The 19,827-nt window shown below is 35.4% G+C and overlaps 1 long non-coding RNA gene across 2 annotated transcripts in view; it reads left to right on the top strand.

The window, feature by feature from the left end:
- Positions 1–3,537: 3,537 nt before the first annotated feature.
- Positions 3,538–19,827, top strand: part of LOC309849732 — a 38,784-nt gene continuing 22,494 nt past the window's right edge. The window contains exons 1-3 of one of the 2 annotated variants that reach the window (XR_014303865.1): positions 3,538–3,555; positions 7,721–7,801; positions 7,962–8,060. This is a non-coding gene — a long non-coding RNA (uncharacterized lncRNA). Of the gene's footprint in view, positions 3,556–7,720; positions 7,802–7,961; positions 8,061–19,827 lie in introns of those variants that run through there. The other variant, XR_014303864.1, reaches the window with a different exon arrangement.

The raw sequence follows: 19,827 nt of genomic DNA, 5'->3' as shown, positions 1-19,827 counted from the left end.
GAGGTTGCTATTCTTTTAAATATTTGGAGAATAAAAAGAACAGGATAAATACATTAATTTTGTGGTCCATGGTTCCTTAACTTTAACAAATTTTATAGCACTTAAATTTATTAAACTATCTAAGTATTTAGCATTATATTAAAGCATATGATGAAGTTCGATGAACCTCAAAATAGAGCCATAGGCTTTAACATCTCGTAGCTAGCTCTTACCTGGTTTGTACTTAGTTAGAACCATCTCAAAAGTTAGGTATTTTAATTTTATACTGAGACTGTCCTTTCCTGGATAATCTCAAGGCATATCTACCATTGGTATCAGCGCATTTTATATTACTGGTATTGTTTTTGTTTGCTCTCCTGGCTTCTTCTTTTAAATGTATAGGTATCACCTAATGTCTTTCTTTTTTTTTTCCTGCATCTTCATGTCTTTATTTTTTTTTTCATTTTATTTTATTTTATTTCTTTTCGGTGTTCCAGAATTCATTGTTTATGCACCACACCCAGTGCTCCATGCAACACGTGCCCTCCTTAATACCCATCAGGCTCACCCAACCCCCTGCCCCCCTTCTCTCCATAACTCTGTTTTGTTTCTCAGAGTCGAAAGTCTCTCATGGGTTTGTTTCCCCCTCTGATTTCCCCCCACTCACTTCTCCTCTCCATCTCCCAATGTCCTCCATGTTATTCTTCATGCTCCACAAGTAAGTGAAACCTATAATTGACTCTCTCTCCTTGATTTATTTCACTCAGCATAATCTCTTCCAGTCCCATCCATGTTGATACAAAAATTGGGTATTTATCTTTTTTGATGGAGGCATAATACTCCATTGTTTATATGAGCCATATCTTTATCCATTTGTCCATTGAAGGTCATCTTGGTTCTTTCCACAGTTTGGTGGCCATTGTTGCTATTGGGGTACAGATGGTTCTTCTTTTCACTACATCAGTATCTTTGGGGTAAATACCCAGTAGTGCAATTGCAGGGTCATAGAGAAGCTCTATTTTTAATTTCTTAAGGAGTCTCCACACTGTTTTCCAAAGTGGCTGCACCAACTTGCATTCCCACCAACAGTGTAAGAGAGTTCCCCTTTCTCCACATCCTCTCCAACACATGTTGTTTACCGTCTTTTGAATTTGGGCTATTCTCACTGGTATAAGGTGTTATCTCAATGCGGTTTTGATTGAGAATCTCCCTGATGGCTAATGATGATGAACATTTTTTCATGTGTCTGTTAGCCATTTGTATGTCTTATTTGGAAAAGTGACTGTTCATGTCTTCTGCCCATTTTTTTTTAAGATTTTATTTATTTATCAGACAGACAGAGATCAGAGATAGGCAGAGAGGCAGGCAGAGAGAGGAAGGGAAGCAGACTTCCTGCTGAGCAGAGAGCCTGATGTGGGGCTTGATCCCAGGACCCTGGGATCATGACCTGAGCCAAGGCAGAGGCTTTAGCCCACTGAGCCACCCAGATGTCCCCTTCTGCCCATTTTTTGACGTGGTTATCTGTTTTGTATGTGTTGAGTTTGAGGAGTTATTTATAGATCTTGGATATCAGCGTTTTGTCTGTAGTGTCATTTGTGAATACCTTCTCCCATTCCATGGATTGCCTCTTTGTTTTGTTGACTGTTTCTTCTGCTGTACAGAAGCTTTTGATCTTGATGAAGTCCCAAACATTTATCTTTCTTTTTGTTTCCTTTGCCTTTGGAGACATGTTTTGAAAGAAGTTGCTGTGGCCAATGTTGAAGAGGTTACTGCCTATGTTCTCCTCTAGGATTTTGATAGATTCCTGCCTCATGTTGAGGTCTTTTATCCATTTCAAGGTTATCTTTGTGTATGGTATAAGAGAATGGTTGAGTTTCATTCTTCTACACATAGCTGTCCAAGTTTCCCAGCGCCATTTATTAAAGAGTCTGTCTTTTTGCAACTGTATATTTTTTTCCTGTTTTGTTGAAGATTATTTGACCATAGAGTTGAGGGTCCAAATCTGAGGTCTCTATACTGTTCCACTGGTCTATGTATCTGTTTTTATGCCAGTACCATGTTGTCTGGGTGATCACAGCTTTGTAGTAAAGCTTGGAATCAGGTAACGTGATGCCCCCAATTCTGTTTTTCTTTTTCAACATTTCCTTAGCAATGCGAGGTCTCTTCTGGTTCCATACAATTTTTAGGATTGTCTGTTCCAGCTCTTTGAAAAATGCTGGTGAAATTTCGATTAATATGGCATTCTAGGCATTCTAGGTATAGATTGCTCTAGGCAGTGTAGACATTTTAACAATGTTTATTCTTCCAATCCATGAGCATGGAATGCTCTTCCATCTTTTTGAATCTTCTTCAATTTCTTTCATGAGTGCTTTGTAATTCCTTGAGTAAAGATCCTTTACCTTTTCGGTTAGGTTATTCCCAGGTATCTTATGGTTCTTGGTGCTATAGTAAATGGAATCAATTCTTTCATTTCCCTTTCTATATTTTCATTGTTATTGTATAAGAAAGGAACTGATTTCTGTACATTGATTTTATGTCCTGTCACATTACTGAATTACTGTATGAGTTTTAGTAGTATGGGGATGGAGTCTTTTGGGTTTTCCATATTAAGTATCATGTCATCTATGAAGAGAGAGAGTTTGACTTCTTCATTGCCAGTGTTTGAATACGTTTTATTTATTTTTATTGTCTGATTGCTGTTGCTAAGACTTCTAGTACTATGTTGACCTAATGTATTTCTTACCTGTTAATCCACTAAAATATCTAATCTAAAAGCAATGTTCAAGGTATATTGTATTAGAGAAATTGCAAATCAGTTTGCTTGCAAATAAAAAAATGTCAATGTGCCTTAGGTCGTTTTAACCCTAAAACAAATTTATAACAAAAATATAGTAATAGAAGTAAACTCAAATTGTTTTTTGCATACAAAAGTGAGTCAGTCATACATCACACACACGCATATATAATTTCCTTCATTAGAATATTAAAATTTATTCATTTTAGTTTCTGCTACATGTTTATTTTGGTTTTAGATCTGCCTCTTTGAATATCTCTAAAGTTTCTTAAATACCTAAGTGTGAAAGCATTTTCATGTCTTACTCCATAAGATGAATATGCTACTAAATAAACAGAGCCCATATATTTGAGTCTCGAAATACTTATAATAGTCCCCTGCCTTATCCACAGAGGACATGTTCTAAGACCCCCAGCAGATACCTGAAACCATGGATAGTAAAGAACCTTAAATATATCATGTTTTCTTTTACACATGCATACTATAATAAAACTTAGGCACAGTATAATAATTATTAGGCACAGTAAGAGTTTAACAATATCAATAAAATAGACCAATTATAAAAATATTTTGTAATAAAAGTTATGTGAACATGTCTCAAAATACTTATTGGACCATACTCACCTTTTTTCTTCTTGTGATGATGTGAGATAATAAAATGCCTATGTGATGAGATGAAGTGAAGGAATGACATAGGCATTGTGACATAGTGTTAAACTACTACTGACCTTGGGACTACTTGTCAGAAGGGGATCATCAGTTTCCAGAAACTGAAGCTGCACGTAGGATAACTGAAATAAGGGAAAATGAAACCAGAGATAGAGGGGACTACTGTATGTTGAAACCTGAAGGGACTTTAATGCCACTGAGTCTTAACTCCTTCATTATGATGAAGAAATTGAGAACCTGAGAGACTCAGTAATTAGTATAATCATGTACTAACTGGTAATCCACAGAACTTTAAATTTAGTCCTCCTAACTTCTTAGCTAGTATTCATTGTAAATCAATCAAATTCCATCAGTAGCTGTTAAAGCAGGTATTGTTTGAATTGGGATAAGGAGTAGATGAAAGAGAAAGTGGTACAACGATGAATAAATTGCATCTTTTTAGGAGTTGATTTTGTTGACAACTAATCCTCTCCACTGTAGGAAGTTTTTATTTCCCCATAATGTTTTATCGTCCCTAGCTCCCTGCTGTCCCTGCCCTCAATGACTGGGGACCATTTCTTAGTGCAATCTTACTTCCTCAGAAAGATTCTTAGTATTTTTGTACTTCACTAGGTTGCTCCCTAGACTACTACACACCTCCCTCCTTCCCCAACCGATACATCTACCTGCAGTGTCACACTCCATCATGTCACCTGTAGTTCTGCTTCTTTTTTTAAAAAAAATATTTTACTTATTTATTTGAGAGAGAGAGAGAGAGAGAGAGAGAGAGAACAAGAGGGGGGAGGGTCAGAGGGAGATGAAGACACTCCACGGAGCAGGGAGCCCAATGTGGGGCTCTATCCTGGGATTCTGGGATCATGACCTGAGTCAAAGGCAGATGCTCAACCTACTAATCACCAAGGCACCCATGCAGTTCTAGTTTTAAATTCCTTAGTAATGTAAAAAATAGAAATGCATCAAGAGGAAAGCCATCTCAAAATAAGATGGTTAATTAGACTTACATCTGAAACTACACACACACACACACACACACACAGGATATGAAATAAATGCGGAGACTCAGACAATATATTGTGATGAAGAAATTATTATGTTAAAAAATATTCCATTAACAAAGGGCATTCATAATAGGAAAGCTATAAAACTTCAGTCATTTAGGAATGTTCACTTTCTGGAGTATTGTTACCAAGTTACTTTTCGTGGAAATGACAAGCCTAAAGGACAAATACAACATTGAAATCCATTGGTGGTTATTGCTTCAAAGGGGTCCTTATTCTTGAGTTAAACAAGAATAGAAGAAAATCTGAAAATATTTTTACTCTATATAATATGCTTTTATAAAATTAAATTTTTACAGTATTCTGAAATATTGCAAAAGATGGGATACTTACAAGAAAGAATTTATATTGGTTATTTTTTGTATTGAGGATTGATACAGCATCTGTTCCTGATTAAAACTATTCAAGGTATAGGGGTAGAGGGAACATTCCTCAACTTCATAAAATGTATCTATGAAAAACCCATAGCGAATATCATCCTTAATGGGGAAAAGCTGAAAGCCTTCCCTTTGAGATCAGGAACACGACAAAGATGTCCAATTTTACCACTGTTGTTCAACATAGTACTAGAAGTCCTAGCTACAGCAATCAGACAACAAAAAGAAATAAAAGGTACTCAATTTGACCAAGAAGAAGTCAAACTTTCTCTCTTTGCAGATGACATGATACTTTATATGGAAAACCCAAAGACTCCACCCCCAAACTACTAGAACTCATACAGCAATTCAGTAATGTGGCAGGATACAATATCAATGCACAGAAATCAGTTGCTTTCTTATACACTAACAATGTTTTAAGGATTGAAAACAAAATCCATGCTTACTTAAAACCTACCTATTCTTGAATAAAACTTTCTAATTGCTAAAGGGAAAGATAGGTAGATTCATAGACTTTTTTTAAAGACTTATTTATTTGAGAGAGGGAAGGAGAGAGCACGAGTGGGGGGAGGGGCTGAGAAAAAGAATCCCAAGAAGACTCTTCCCCTTGATACAGAGTCTGACACTGAGCTCTGATGATCTCACCCCAATATCAAGATCTGGGCCCCAAATCAAGAGTCAGTCAGTTAACAGACTGAATCACCTAGGTGTCCCAATTTATGGAATTTTTTGAAGAACCTACTATAGGTCTATCATTTTAAATAGTTTATATCAACTGTGCAATTTGGTTATAAACATTTCATATATGAAGCAACAGTCTCCAAGTGTATTAATTTGCCCCAAATCACAAACTAAGTAGAAGATTCAGAATTAGAAATCAGTTGTTATGAAGTCTGGGTGGATTTCCACTGTACTTTCTACCACATATAAAATCCTGGGATGATAGAAGTGTTCTGGAAGCATTTGTTAAGTAGCATTTGTACTGCTGTAGATGTTTTTGTGTGACTAATAATGTCTTCACAACTGTGTAATAGAATTCAGAGCCTAATCTATTTCAAAGAACATGCTGCCTACTATCATTTTCATGAACCAGAAACAATGACTGTGTTTTTTCACATTTATTCTCAACTCCCTTGCTTTGAATCTGCACCACCTAGTACAAGACCTTACATAGAGAAGGAGCTCAATAAATATTTATTTAAAAGGTGAAATTCAGTGCTTAATCAAAACTTCCATCCTTAATATTCTTACAAGGGCTTTCTGTATTTAATTTTTACCCAACATTTAGAAATATTATTACTAAGTGAGAGCATTTTTCAAAATATTTTCAGAATATTTTGCATATATTTGGCTTTAGTAAGCCATGTTTAAAATAATAACACTTTGCTATTGCACAGGAGTTTATATTTTTATAATACCTTATTATCTGCCATACTCATTTAATCCTCCCACTATGTTGTAAGTAAAGGCATTTTGTTTATTTGAAAATAAGGGAAATAAAGTAGAAAGAAATTAAAACACTATTATTGATTACTAAAAGAAATAATTAAGCTACTTTTACTTATCATATTTTATTTCCTAACTTGTTGAGGGAAGAAGAAATGTGATGGACATATCAAATTGTTGGTTAATTTTATTAACAAACTCTATGGGTCTAAAGTTTTCATCTCTCAACTTTTGCAAGTAAAATATATTCATAAAAGTGAGCAATCTTTCTAATTTTATGAGCTGAATTAAAAATTATCAGTTTTTATAACATTTTGCTAACCAGAATTCTCAAAATTAAGATATTTGACATTAAAAATGATTATTTTCTAAATTATTTGTACTGCCAAAATCTATTCATGAGTGCAGTGAACAAAATATGTTCAATGCTATAGTGATTATATGGAGTAATGCATTATCAACTGACATGAGTAAATTTACACAATTTTTAAAATAACTTAAAAATAATAATATTGAAAACATTCAAGAAAATGATAAGATAGAACTTCCCTACAATCCTCCTTTGTATCCGGATTTCAATGATTATTCAGTGTGATAAAAAGAATACAACTTCCCAAAATATCCCACATTCTAATCTCCAGGATGTGCAGCTAGGTTACCAACCAAAAGGGGTTTTGTAAATGTCTTAAAGTTAAGGACCCTGAGACACTGAGAGAAGCCTAGATTACCTGGGTCTCCTTAATATAATCACACACATCCTTACAAGACAAAAGCAAAAGAATGCAGTGTGAGAAAGAGATGAGATGACAGAAGCAGGTGGCGTGATGAGGAACTATTAACCAAGAAATGCGGGCAAGACACCCCTTAGAAGATGGGAAAGGGAAGGAAAGATATGTTTCCCTAGAGCTTTCAGAAGCAATTAAGCCCTGCTGATCAATTTTAGAATTCCAACCTACAGAATTGTTGACTTAATAATTTGTGTTGTTTTAAGCCACTATACAGTGATAGGAAACTGATAGAGCCAGTCATGCAAAGAGTTCAAAAATAAGCAGTATGTCCTTTCCTCTCTAGGAACTCTCAGATTTAACAGCAAATTCTTGCTTTATGGCTACTCCATTCCTCCAGATACTGAATAAGCCATTGTCTCTCATCAGGCAGAAACTTGATTTCCTCAAGAACCAGGCTGATTCATCGAACTTGGTTATATCACCAATTTGGTGAATAAGAACCAGTCTATTGAACCAGTCAATAGTACTAGTTACCAGAAACAAACTGACAATTTAAGAACTCATCATACTGCATAGTTTTATTCATTTGATATATACTACTTAGCATAGTGTCTCACACATCTTAGCATCTAATTCATGCTGATTTGGTTCTAACAAATATTGCTATAGGTGTAATAAAAGAATGATCATTACCTCTGGGACTGTATGAAAATGAAATGGTATGAAGAAAAGATACTGAGCACAATAACAGTAAGTACAGAAGCCAGTGAAAATTATCAAAACATCCAAAGAAATATGAGATCAAAATGAGACCACAAGAGACTGACTGACAGGGCGTGGGAGGATTTTTATTTTCATGGAAAGATGGATAGGAAGCAATTTGATAATTTTCTCCTTGTGTTTTGTACAGAACTGCAATCAGGAAAAGAACCAAAACGTTTACTTAATTAGGATGCATCATTAATTTTAGTGTCTCATGAACTCCTAAGGCCTTTCACCCCTTGTAGAAATAAAAGAAACTAAGCTACTTGATTGCCAATTCTCTTGGTGTCTCTAAATCTCTGTAATGCGTGTACTTCCTATTCTGAAGAAATACATACCTTGTAGGAGGAAGAAAAATAATCCTTCACATTGATCATGGAGTTTTGCCTCTGAGGAGAAAATATGAATTTACAGACAAAAGCAATTTTAAAAGGCTATATAAAATGAATTCATTTCATATTTATAGAAGGAGCCCAAGCTTAAGAGTCAATTCAACAAATATTTATTGAGCATTTATTCAACAATCATTTATTGATAGTATTATATATAAGAAGCAAGGTTCTAAATGTTATAAGGACATAAAAATAAATAAGTTACAGTCTTTCTTTCCTGGTAGGAGGATAAGGGGAGTATACAATAAATATAAAGGTATTTTGACTCTATCCCGCATTCTATTCACATAATCAATCATCCTTTTATTAGAAATAAAAACAAATTTATTGTCATCTGTGGGCCGTGCACTTCTTAGGATAATATGCTGTTTGAATAAGATAACCAAAGTCATGGACATCAAGTGTCTTAAAAATACTGACACAATCCTAACAACAATACAAAAGAAAATAATAAACCTAGATTTGAATAATTGCTGGTGACTTTAGCTGAAGCATAAGATCTCTTCAGCAATATGTATATCATGCTTCACTGGTTTATATTGCACACTGCCTTCTGAAAGCATGTGTTTTTAGCTACTGCCTGCACTTGTTGGCAAGAGGAGTTTGCTTAGAGTTTTAGGAGGCAGCAGTTTCAGCAGGGTGATTTTTTTTTTTTTTTCAGTATAAGTTTAAGGTTAAGAAATCCAATGTTTTTAGATCAACCACAATTTTAATTTTGTGCTAATGCACGGTTCAGTTTAGTCAGTAGGATAGTGTGGTGATCCAATGCACAGCAATTCAAGGACCTAGACTCCTCTCCCCATCTGGTGACCTGTTGTTCCACCTGATCCTTAGATGTTATCTATTCATTTGGGAAATGAAGGAAAGACAAAAAGTGGGGGAGGGTTACTTAGGAGATTTTATGGCCCAGATCTACGAGTGGCCCACCTCATTTCCATTCGTGTTCCATGGACCCAAACACATTCTTATGACCACATCTAACTACAGAGGAAGCTGTAAAATGAAGTTTGGGGTCTAGAAAGAAGACAGGAACATAGATAGCAATCTACTGTACCGATAGTCTCAAACCAGAGTGTTCTTTGGTTGTGTGTTCAGTCCAGGACCGGAACTTTAACTTTGCTTATGGGAAGGAATTAGAGCAAAGAATTGATAGATGGTGTGTTGCTAGGGAAAAGAAATTCCAGTCCTTGCCAACATCTAGAATGGGCACTGCAAATAGTTGATACTTAATAAATATTTGTTAATGAATGAATACCTACGGCCTTGGGTGTTCCCATGAAATATCCCTGTACCCAAACTTGGCACTCAAATGTATATCCACAGACCTTATATTATGTACAAAAATAAAAGTGAAATAGAAATTAAGTTCCCTAAATATTGTAAATAGGAATGTACATTAACAATGTTGGAAGAACTAGGTTTACAGTCAATTTGCTGGGACACATGGGTGGCTCAGTTGTTTGAGCATCTGCCTTCAGCTCAAGTTGTGATCCCAGGGTCTTGGGATTGAGTCCTGCATCCAGCTCCTTGCTCAGGGGAAAGCCTGCTTCTTCCTCTGCCTCTGCCTGACATTGTGCCTGATTGTGCTGTCTCTCTCTCTCTCTCTCTCTCTGACAAATAAATAAATAAAATCTTAAAATAAAATTAAATAAAAGGAAAGAAAAGAAAATCAATTTGCCCATATGTGCTATAGACTCATAGGTTAATTTCCCATCCTCTCCTGTATCAATTGATGATATTCCTCAGGGACAAGACAAAACATATTTTAAAATAAATATTGTTTATACAAACAATGTTATAGCCCTTAAAGATTTCTTAGTTAAATAAAATAATATATACATTCAATTTTTTCTTGATTTAATTATAGTTTAATTATATGACACAGAAAGAAAAGCAATATATTCAATTAAAGACTGAGAGAGGAATGATTAGGAATGAAAGGTACAAGTTTTGGCCACAGATAATATAAAATAGCTTTAAATTACTAGTAAAAATATATTTTAACACTTATTGTTAAATTCCTTTGATAAGGTCTTAATTTGCTTTGATAAATCCATAAAAATACTCATTCATGCCTAGAAAATAATCCAGTATTTGTTATTAAGCCTGAGTAATTAATAGCAGATTTCTTAAAGTCACCATTTTCCTCACAAGTATTAGAAAAACATACATTTTTTCGAAGGGCTACTGTATTTGCCAATAAATGCAAATGTAATATAAAAGAAAGCAGACTCTTATGGCGCCTGGGTGGCTCAGATGGTTAAGCAGGTGACTTTCAGTTTTGGCTCAGGTTGTGATCTTGAGGTCCTGATAGGAACCCCACATCAGGCTCTGTGCTCAGCAGTTTGTGTTTCTCCTTTGCCTCCTGCCCCTCTCTCTGCTCCCTTGTCCTCTCTAACTCTCAAATAAGTAAATAAAATGTAAACTCTTAATATAATCATAGTGCTGCATATCCCACACATGGACACTAGCAGGTTTTAATCCGTCTTGATGATCGCATTAACATGTATTTATTAATTTATTATTTTATTAATTTATTTATTTTTAAAGCAAGAAAAGAGAGGGCAGGGAGGGGCAGAGTGAAGGAGAGAGTCTTTCCTAAGCAGGTTCCATGCCTAGGACTGAGCCCAACGCAGGGCTTATCTCATAACCCTGAGATCATGACCTGAGCCAAAATCAGAAGACATACGCTTAACCGACTGAGCCACCCAAGTGCCCCAACATACCTTTATATAAACAAGTTCTTAGTGAATATTCTCATTAATAAATTCTGTCTAATATATAACAGTGTATACAATTTATTGTTGCATTAGAATTCAGAAAAATGTATTTATTTGTGTATAAGTAAATATGACTTTTGTTTAATGCAATTTTTTTTATTCAATGCATTCACACAAAATTCTTCAAACATTATCATGACATTGTAGTATAACTATTGATCATGGTAGCTCTCCATCAGAGTTGGAAAATGCCAGTCTTAGCATCTTTTCCTAAAACTATAGGGAGTACAAAATCAGTAAAAGGCAGATAGCGTTTTAATCTTCTCAAGCTCCATTAAAAAAAATAGCATAGAATGGGATGCTTAAACAATAGAAATTTATTTTTCACAGTTATGGAAGCTGAGAAGCCCAAGATCAAGGTATTAGCATGTTTGGTTTCCCCTGATGGCCTTCTTCCTGTCTTCTCACTGTGTTCTCAGTCTGTGAAGAAAAGGCTTTGGTTTCTTCTTCTTTAGACAAGGGCACTGCTACTATTGCATCAGGACACTACCCTGATGGCCTCATTAACCTAAACTACTTCCTTAAAGCCCTACGTCCAGTGCAGTCACATGGAACTGAGGGGTTGTTAGGGCTCCAGTTTCTGAATCTGGCGGGGGGGGACCCAATTTGGTTCATAGCAGATAGAATGTGCAAAAAAAAAAAATGATCATTTACCTTAATACTAATTCGCGTTTAAAGTCAGAGTCTTTATTTTTAACCATCAAGCTAAGCCAGCAATAATTCACCCCTTTCTTCCTGCCTTTTTAAATGTGATAATGCTCAGATCCAGAGTATCATTTAAAGAGACGACTTGTGGCATTAATCACTTGTTATACATAATTCCTTACTACACTCCAGCATGAAAGCGATCACAAATGGGTAAACTCAGGATATTAGGCCAATCAAACAAACACACACGAAGATGTACTGAGACAAAAATTAAGGAAAATCACAACGGAACTTTTCTGAGACATTGTCAGCCATACAGGAATAATTAAATAGCTGAATTTCTAAAAGAAGTATTTTCATTTTCTCAACTATATCGTCTCCTTAAGAGATTTCTTAAAATATATTACATAGTTAGTATAACATGTGGACTGGCCTGGACTGGACATTGGTAGTGTTCGCTCATTATCTGAAATTCATTCCTATGAGTGAAGAATTCTTCCCTGAATGAGACCAGCTGGGACTCAGGAAAGCTTGCAAAGATGCACCTTTCCAGCACAAGCATATGTTCTAGGTTGGATAATCAGGTGCACATGCCTAACACTTTAAATCTCCAACTAGGAAGGCAAATCGTCACAAACAGTAAGAGACTGATTTTCATGTAAGCAGCAGGCACAGCAGCAGCTTTTCCTTTGCAGTTTCAATAGCGGCAGCAGAGCCCACAATGCCTGCAAGCAATATCCAATATCCTGTGGCACAAAGGGGTAGGAGGTGTAGGAGATGAGGTGGCATCAGTGTTGTCACCAGATGGAATCAGTGGTGTGATTTTTGCTTGGATCTGGCTACTTGCATTCTTTGCTCTTAATTGTTTTCTGAGCCTGGTTTTGTGACCATTATTAGAAAACCCCTGAGCTAATAAAAATCCTTCCAATAAACACACACTTCTGCTTAAATGATCTGCAGTTGTTTCTATTGCTTGTTTATAGGAAACCTATTTGCAAATAAATGGAACATGTATACTACCATTCCAACTTCTGTGATTGATGTGTATGAACAACCATAAACTATGTCCTACTAGACGAATGTCACAAAACTTTCCAAATCAATAAACTCAAAACTGAACTCACCATTTTTTCCCTCAAACCCTACTCTTCCTCTGCTGTACCTGATCTGTGAATGGTACCACCACCCAACCATGTTTAAGTCATTCTTGAATCGCTTGCTTACACGTCCTCTATATTCAATCATCACCAAGTACATGCAACACAGTAAATAGCTTTATTCTGATCAATTCTCTCTGATTGTATCACCATCACCTTTGCCAACGATATCATTACTTCTCATTTGGACAACTGAAAATACCCCCTAACTGGATCTAATCTGAATTCTCTACAACATAGAGATACTTTTTTCAAAGCTCATAAAGCTATCATCGGCCTGGTTATCATTCTTTGCCTTTAAAAATGTTCTTAGGGGCGCCTGGGTGGCTCAGTGGATTAAGCCGCTGCCTTCGGCTCAGGTCATGATCTCAGGGTCCTGGGATCGGGTCCCGCATCGAGCTCTCTGCTCAGCAGGGAGCTTGCTTCTCTCTCTCTCTCTGGCTGCCTCTCTGTCTACTTGTGATTTCTCTCTGTCAAATAAATAAATCTTTAAAAAAAAATAAAAATTAAAAAAGATAAAAATGTTCTTAGGATCAATTAATAATTCCTCAGTTTGGTTTATAAGCCACATGACCTGGCCCCAACCAAATTCTCAACTGCAGGTTGTACAAATTTTTTTACCCTTTTCGATCAAAACCCTACTTTATTTCATTTTCTTCTACCTGCCATGCTCCCACTTGCTTGATATCCTTTATGCTTGCCATTTGCCTACCTGGAATAAGATTCTTTTCATCTATCCTTTCATGTTTTTTTCTGTCATACAACAAAATAGGTGTCATTTTCTGGTGGGCATTTGGCATCTCTGACGAAGCAAAATCTCCGCTATAGGCCCAACATTGGCAGCTATGTAGTCATATTGCAGATAGGGATCACTAATTATTGTGAAGGAAATGAATTTGGTTTTCAACTCCATGTAAACCTGTAATTGAGTTAATTTCCCTTAGATGATGATAGTCTAACAGTAGACCAAGGTACCTGTGCTAAGCATAGTATCATCAAATAATCTTGTCAGTTTCCTTATTTTTTTATGAAAATAATTTGGTATGAAATAAGAATTAACTGCCTGTAAATATCTATAGCAAGACACAATATAATATGGCTGTTTTGGGAATTCTTTTTTTTTTTTTTTTTTAAGATTTTATTTATTTATTTGTCAGAGAGAGAGTGAGTGAGAGCGAGCACAGACAGACAGAGTGGAAGGAAGAGTCAGAGGGAGAAGCAGGCTCCCTGCGGAGCAAGGAGCCCGATGTGGGACTCAATCCCAGGACACTGGGATCATGACCTGAGCCAAAGGCAGCTGCTTAACCAACTGAGCCACCCAGGCGTCCCTGTTTTGGGAATTCTAAGTGACCAAAGTAATCTAAAATAAAACAACAACAACAAAAACTCTTGTTTTACCTCAAAGAACACAACACAGCTTGTGCTTTTTTTAAAAGATTTTATTTATTTATTTGACAGAGAGAGATCACAAGTAGGCAGAGAGAGAGAGAGAGGAGGAAGCAGGCACCCTGCCAAACAGATAGCCCGATGTGGGACTCGATCCCAGGACCCTGAGACTTGACTTGAGCCGAAGGCAGAGGCTTAACCCACTGGGCCACGCAGGCACTCCAACACAGCTTATTCTTAACCTTGACTGTGGAGCCAACTGTAAACAAACAAGAGCAAATGGTCGAGTGCACAAATGCCAGGAGTGTCAAAGTGTGAAAGGAGTGTTGAAGGTGAAAGTGTGAGTGTTGAAAGGGGATAGGAGTGATAGCAGGTGTGTGGGTCCCCGATGTCCTAGTACCTATCCAGAAGTCTAGCAGGGCATGATGTCACACTCTAGGAAAGGGATGCTGATCCTTAGGCAACATGCTCTCTTAAGCTGCATGAGTAATAAAGTACCCCCTCAACGTGGGATCAGGGTTAAGACACAACAGCAATGCAACAGGGCAGAATTTTGGCTCCAGTCCTATCCTGCCAGTCTAGTATTTGTGGATGGAAAAGCAGAAGCCTTTCACAGGCAGGATTGGAGGTCCAGGCCAAAGTCTTACTCTAGACCAGAAGCATTTGCCTGAATACTAGACTGTGATAGCTTTCCAGGGCTCTGCCTGAGCTGGCTTCTTTTATGGTAGGTCAACTTCTAGTAGATCAGTTTTGGTGAAGTAGACATTAAGCTTTTACTGATCTAATTAAAATGATGAAGTTTGAAGTAATTCTAATTACTATAGTAATCCTTAAGTATTTTCAATATTTTTTATAATGTTAATGGATCTGATGTAGTAATATTTTCACTCAGGCTCCTTATATTTCCCTCTCCATCATCATCATAGTCTCCTGTATTTCCTTTCCTGTAAATATGTATATCCTTGTGTAGTAAATCTGAGGTGGAATACAGTCTAAATTCCTCACCAATCTGTTTTTCAAAGGGTTTTTCCCTTATTTGTTTTCTTAAGAATCAGGCATTTTGAATTATAAACTATGTGTCTTCACATCTTCACATCTTCCCTGTGAAGATTGTGTTACCATTTGTCTAAAGAAATATGCATATTCCCCTCTGGACTGTGGGTTTTTGAAAATATATAATGCTGTAAACTTTTAAAAGCAAAACCATACTCTAGTTATAGATATTTACATATCACATATTTTTTCCACAATATACTATTTACATTTTTCCCAAGTATTATGAAATACTTAAAGGCATAAATCTCAACTTTTTGGTGCATAATACTACATTCCCATTAAATTGCAAGTGGAAAATACCACAAAAATTTTAAAATTCTGAGTTGTACATGATCAAATTTGGAAGTAATCTCAATTAAAGATTTCTGTCATGATTTTGAATTTTGACTTCAAATTTTCAATTACTATTATTACTATTCACATTTTTATTAGAAACTAGCTGTCATTTTAAACTGAGAAGGAAGCAAAATTAAAACCATTTTCCATACAGATTCTGAATGAATTACCTTTTAAAAAGATTTTAAGTGAGACAACATGAAAATGTCAAATCCTCCTGATATTTATCAAAATCATTCAGTGATCAAGAATAATGTAACTCCTAATAAAAAATGGAAAGCTGGAAATGTTATGCAAACTGAAAATTCTATTTATATATAATATTATATATATATTTATAGATGACATTTGTATATGATGAAACATAACTATGTAAAGCACTACATTATACATGTTTGTATCAAATTGAAAATTACCTTTTATAATTATGTAAAATTAGCACCATGTTTCAAAATACATTGAGCAATATACCAAAAAAACATATAACCATAAAAACATAAACATAACCATAAATCAAACATAACCAAACAACAAAAACATAACCATAAAAACAAAAACATATATAATATGAACAAAAAAAATTAGAGATCAAACATGTGTTGATTAAAATATGAATAAACATTACCTTGATAACTGTTTGATTAAACATTAAAAATAAATACAAAAAATTTTCAAGTAGATTATTATTCATTAATTAATTTTATGGATATCAGGATTTCTGCATGTAAAATTTATATTGCTTTATCTTCTCAAATATCTTAGTGTAATGCTGACATTTTGGACATTTTAATGGAAAAAGAAAGAATTCCAAAGTAAGGTTGAAAGCATATAGTCAAAATCTGCAGAGATAATTTGTGATACAATTTATAAAAGAGTAACAATAGTGCCTGGAACTTTGTGATTTTATTATTAACCTCCATAAATCACGAGCTCCAAAAACCATTCCTACATAGTCCGGAGGAAAGGGTGCTGAATACTATTTTGAGTTGGAGGGAAATATGATCTGTAGAAGCTCTTGAACAGAGAAATGGAAGGAAAAAGCTTAAACATTAGAATAAGAAAATGATTGAAGTAAATAAAGAGGCAGTGAGAGATTCGGTTATACAAAACCACCTAACTCTGGGCTTAACTGCTGCTCAAGTAGGAAAACATGTTCCACATTATGAGAGAGCTGAAAACAGAGGCTTTTCTTCCTCCCTTCCTTCTTCCACTCCTTTCCTTCCTTCATTCTTCATTCCTTCCTTTATTCCCTCCCTCTCTTCCTTCCTCTTTTTTTTTTAACTTTTTCTTTCTTTCCTTTTTCCTTTTTTCTTTTTTTTCACATTTTAGACTCCGAGCTGGCTTTCAAGATGCATCTTCACTAACACTGTAGTACAGAATAAAATTGATGATCACATATGGTTCCCAACACAAAACTTGCCCCCAAGGTTCCAGCACGCCATTTGAAGTGACACGTTCCATAGCGATGAAAGCCAATGAGTGAACACATCAGATGGTTCAGTGCTTTGGGGGAAAAACACACTTGTAGAAAACTACTGAAAGGCTGAATGACCAGGTAAAGAGTTAAGGAAGAGTCACAGGGAGTCCTTGGGGGAAATAACTTGTGATTCCTTACTCATGCATCCTGACTGTGAAAGAAACAGTACCGAATATTGGAAATTGATTCAGAGCGTATGAAGCCTTCTGGAGAACTTGGCTTCAAATCTGCAAGTCACTGCCACCCAACTGGTACTGTAATTGAGTCTTCAAAAGGCCATTCTAGCATTCTAGCAAACCATCTGCTTCAGAATGTTGGAGAGCATGGTCAAACCATTAAATTCCATGAGCCTCATTTTATTTGCTGTGAAATAATGATGAGACGCAATGCTATGTGGAATACCAGGATGATAGATGAGGAATTCTATAAGTCCTTGGGTGATATTTTTGGCAGAACATTGGGTGCAGGGAAGGCAGATCTATTTTCAGACTGTCCACTTGAATAAGATCAAAATACTTACCCTTCTAATATGGAAGCAGTCCAATGTAATCAACATGCTACCAGGTAGCTGGCTGATCATCCTGGGGAATGGTGCCATATGTGAAACTCAGTGCTGGTGTCTCTTGCCTGCGTATTGAACATTCACTGGTAGCCATTGTCAGATTGGCTTTGGTGAGTGAAAGTCATGTTGTTGAGCCTAAGCATTTCCTACATTGCTGCCAACGTGACCACTGGGCAGTTACAGGGGGCGGCTGGGAAAGAGGCTTACTGATACCCACACAGCAGGTCATCATCACTCTGTTACTTTAATTATTAAAAATCCTCCCTATTGAGGTCACCCTTTGATGAGCATTCATGTGGGACACAAATAACGTCACATTTTTTGCCCATTCAGAGGATCAATACACGAAACTCAAGCTTCCTTCTGATCGATTTTCAAATTATGTTCTTCCATCTCCCTAACTGTCCTGCCAAACCACTGGCTAAACCCCATGATTTGGGATTTAATTGCACATCTGATCCTCTCTCCTTCCAAAAATAGGATATTATTTGGCAATAAAAACGAAGAGAAGAAACTTGAAAACATGATACTATGTGTAAAATGAAGCCCATCACAAAAGATGCATACCATATGATTTCATTTATATGAAACTTCTAGAATTGGCAAATTCATAGCGACACAAAATAGATTGGTGTTACCCAGTGTTTGAAGAGAATTATTAATAATCATTAAGCTATCTTTTTGAGGCAATGAAAATTTTTAGAATTAGTGATATTTGTACAACTGTGTAAGTGTAATTAAACACTGAATCGTACACTTTAAAAAGACTAGTTGTATTTGAATTAAATAAGTTCAATAAAATTATTGTTTGCATTTTTAATGAAAAAAAGTGAAAAAGATAAAGAAGAGCTCCCATGATTTTTTTTTTTTTTTGAATGTGTGTAGGGTGGGGCAGAGGGAGGAGACAAAGTGGTGTGGTGAAGAGTGAAAAGAATATTGGTGAAATTTAGCTTCTATCTCATTTCTTCCTTGGTTTTTCCATGATGAGTCAATTATCTTGAATTTTTAATATCAACTGGTTTAGGGCCTGAGTCCAGCATAGAGCATTGCAAGGTGAATTTCTTCACCACAATTGGAAATTCTTCCTAATTTTCATTCATTTTGTAAATTCACATTGTTGTCTAGTTTAATATGTACATTTGCATAGAAACTTGTTACCAAACTTCCTGGTCTGGCTATCTTGTCCTGAACTCTTTTACTGTTGTTTGCCAACAAAATTAAGATTTTATTTTTCATTATTATTTGACACGTTGAACAGTCATCTCTTTTGGTAACCTTATAATCCTGGAATATTGATCTTACAAATGTAATAAATAAATAGAGAATAAAAATGGAGACCTAAAATTTAGTTTTTCTAAAAGTTAATCAAATGTGAATTTAGTCAATTTAGAATAATAGGAAATGTTTTTATATTCCGTGTACCTAAAACCTAGTATAGTGCCTTGTAGATGACAGCACAGAATTAACTTGGTGAGTTAATGCATTTTACTTATTAAATTAATGCATTTGACTCTTTACATTTTGTTTTTTTTTCTCCCTCTTTCTCATACTCTATGGATTTGAGAATGTTTAACCTAATATTTTATCCTGCTCATTTTATGTAACACTATGTCAATAGTGTGTTATGTTTTTAAATACTTTTTGCAATAATTAATTTCTTATGGTAGCATAACATTTCATTGTATTACTTTTAATCAACTTTATTTAAATGTCACTTGCATATATTTAAACACATCCACTGAAGCATGTATTTCAAAAAGTTTTAACAAATTTATATACCTGTGTAACCACTACCACAATCAAATTATAGAATACTTCTCTTACCCCCAAAGTTTCCATGCAAACACTCCTACTTCTCCACCCTCCCCTGGCCCTAGGAAACTGCTGATTATAGATTAAACCTATTTTGTCTAAGTTTTCTAAATTTCCATATAAATGGAATTCTACAGTCTGAGATCTTTTGTTCAGCATAATGTTTCTGAGATTTATTTGTATTGTTATGGATATCAGTAGTTCATTACTTTTTATATTTGGATAATATTACATTGCATGAATATACCACAATATGTTTGTTTACTCATTTGCTGATGTGCACTTGAATTGTTTCTAGTTTTCTGCTCTTATAATTATAGTGTTATGAACAGTCATGAATATGTCTTAGGATAAACTATTGTTTCCGTTTCTCTTTTGAAAATTTCTGGAAGTTGTATTACAAGGTCA

Source organism: Mustela nivalis (genome assembly GCF_964662115.1).
Source record: "Mustela nivalis genome assembly, chromosome: 16".
Classification (NCBI taxonomy): domain Eukaryota; kingdom Metazoa; phylum Chordata; class Mammalia; order Carnivora; family Mustelidae; genus Mustela; species Mustela nivalis.
This window is presented reverse-complemented; position numbering and strand designations above follow the sequence as displayed.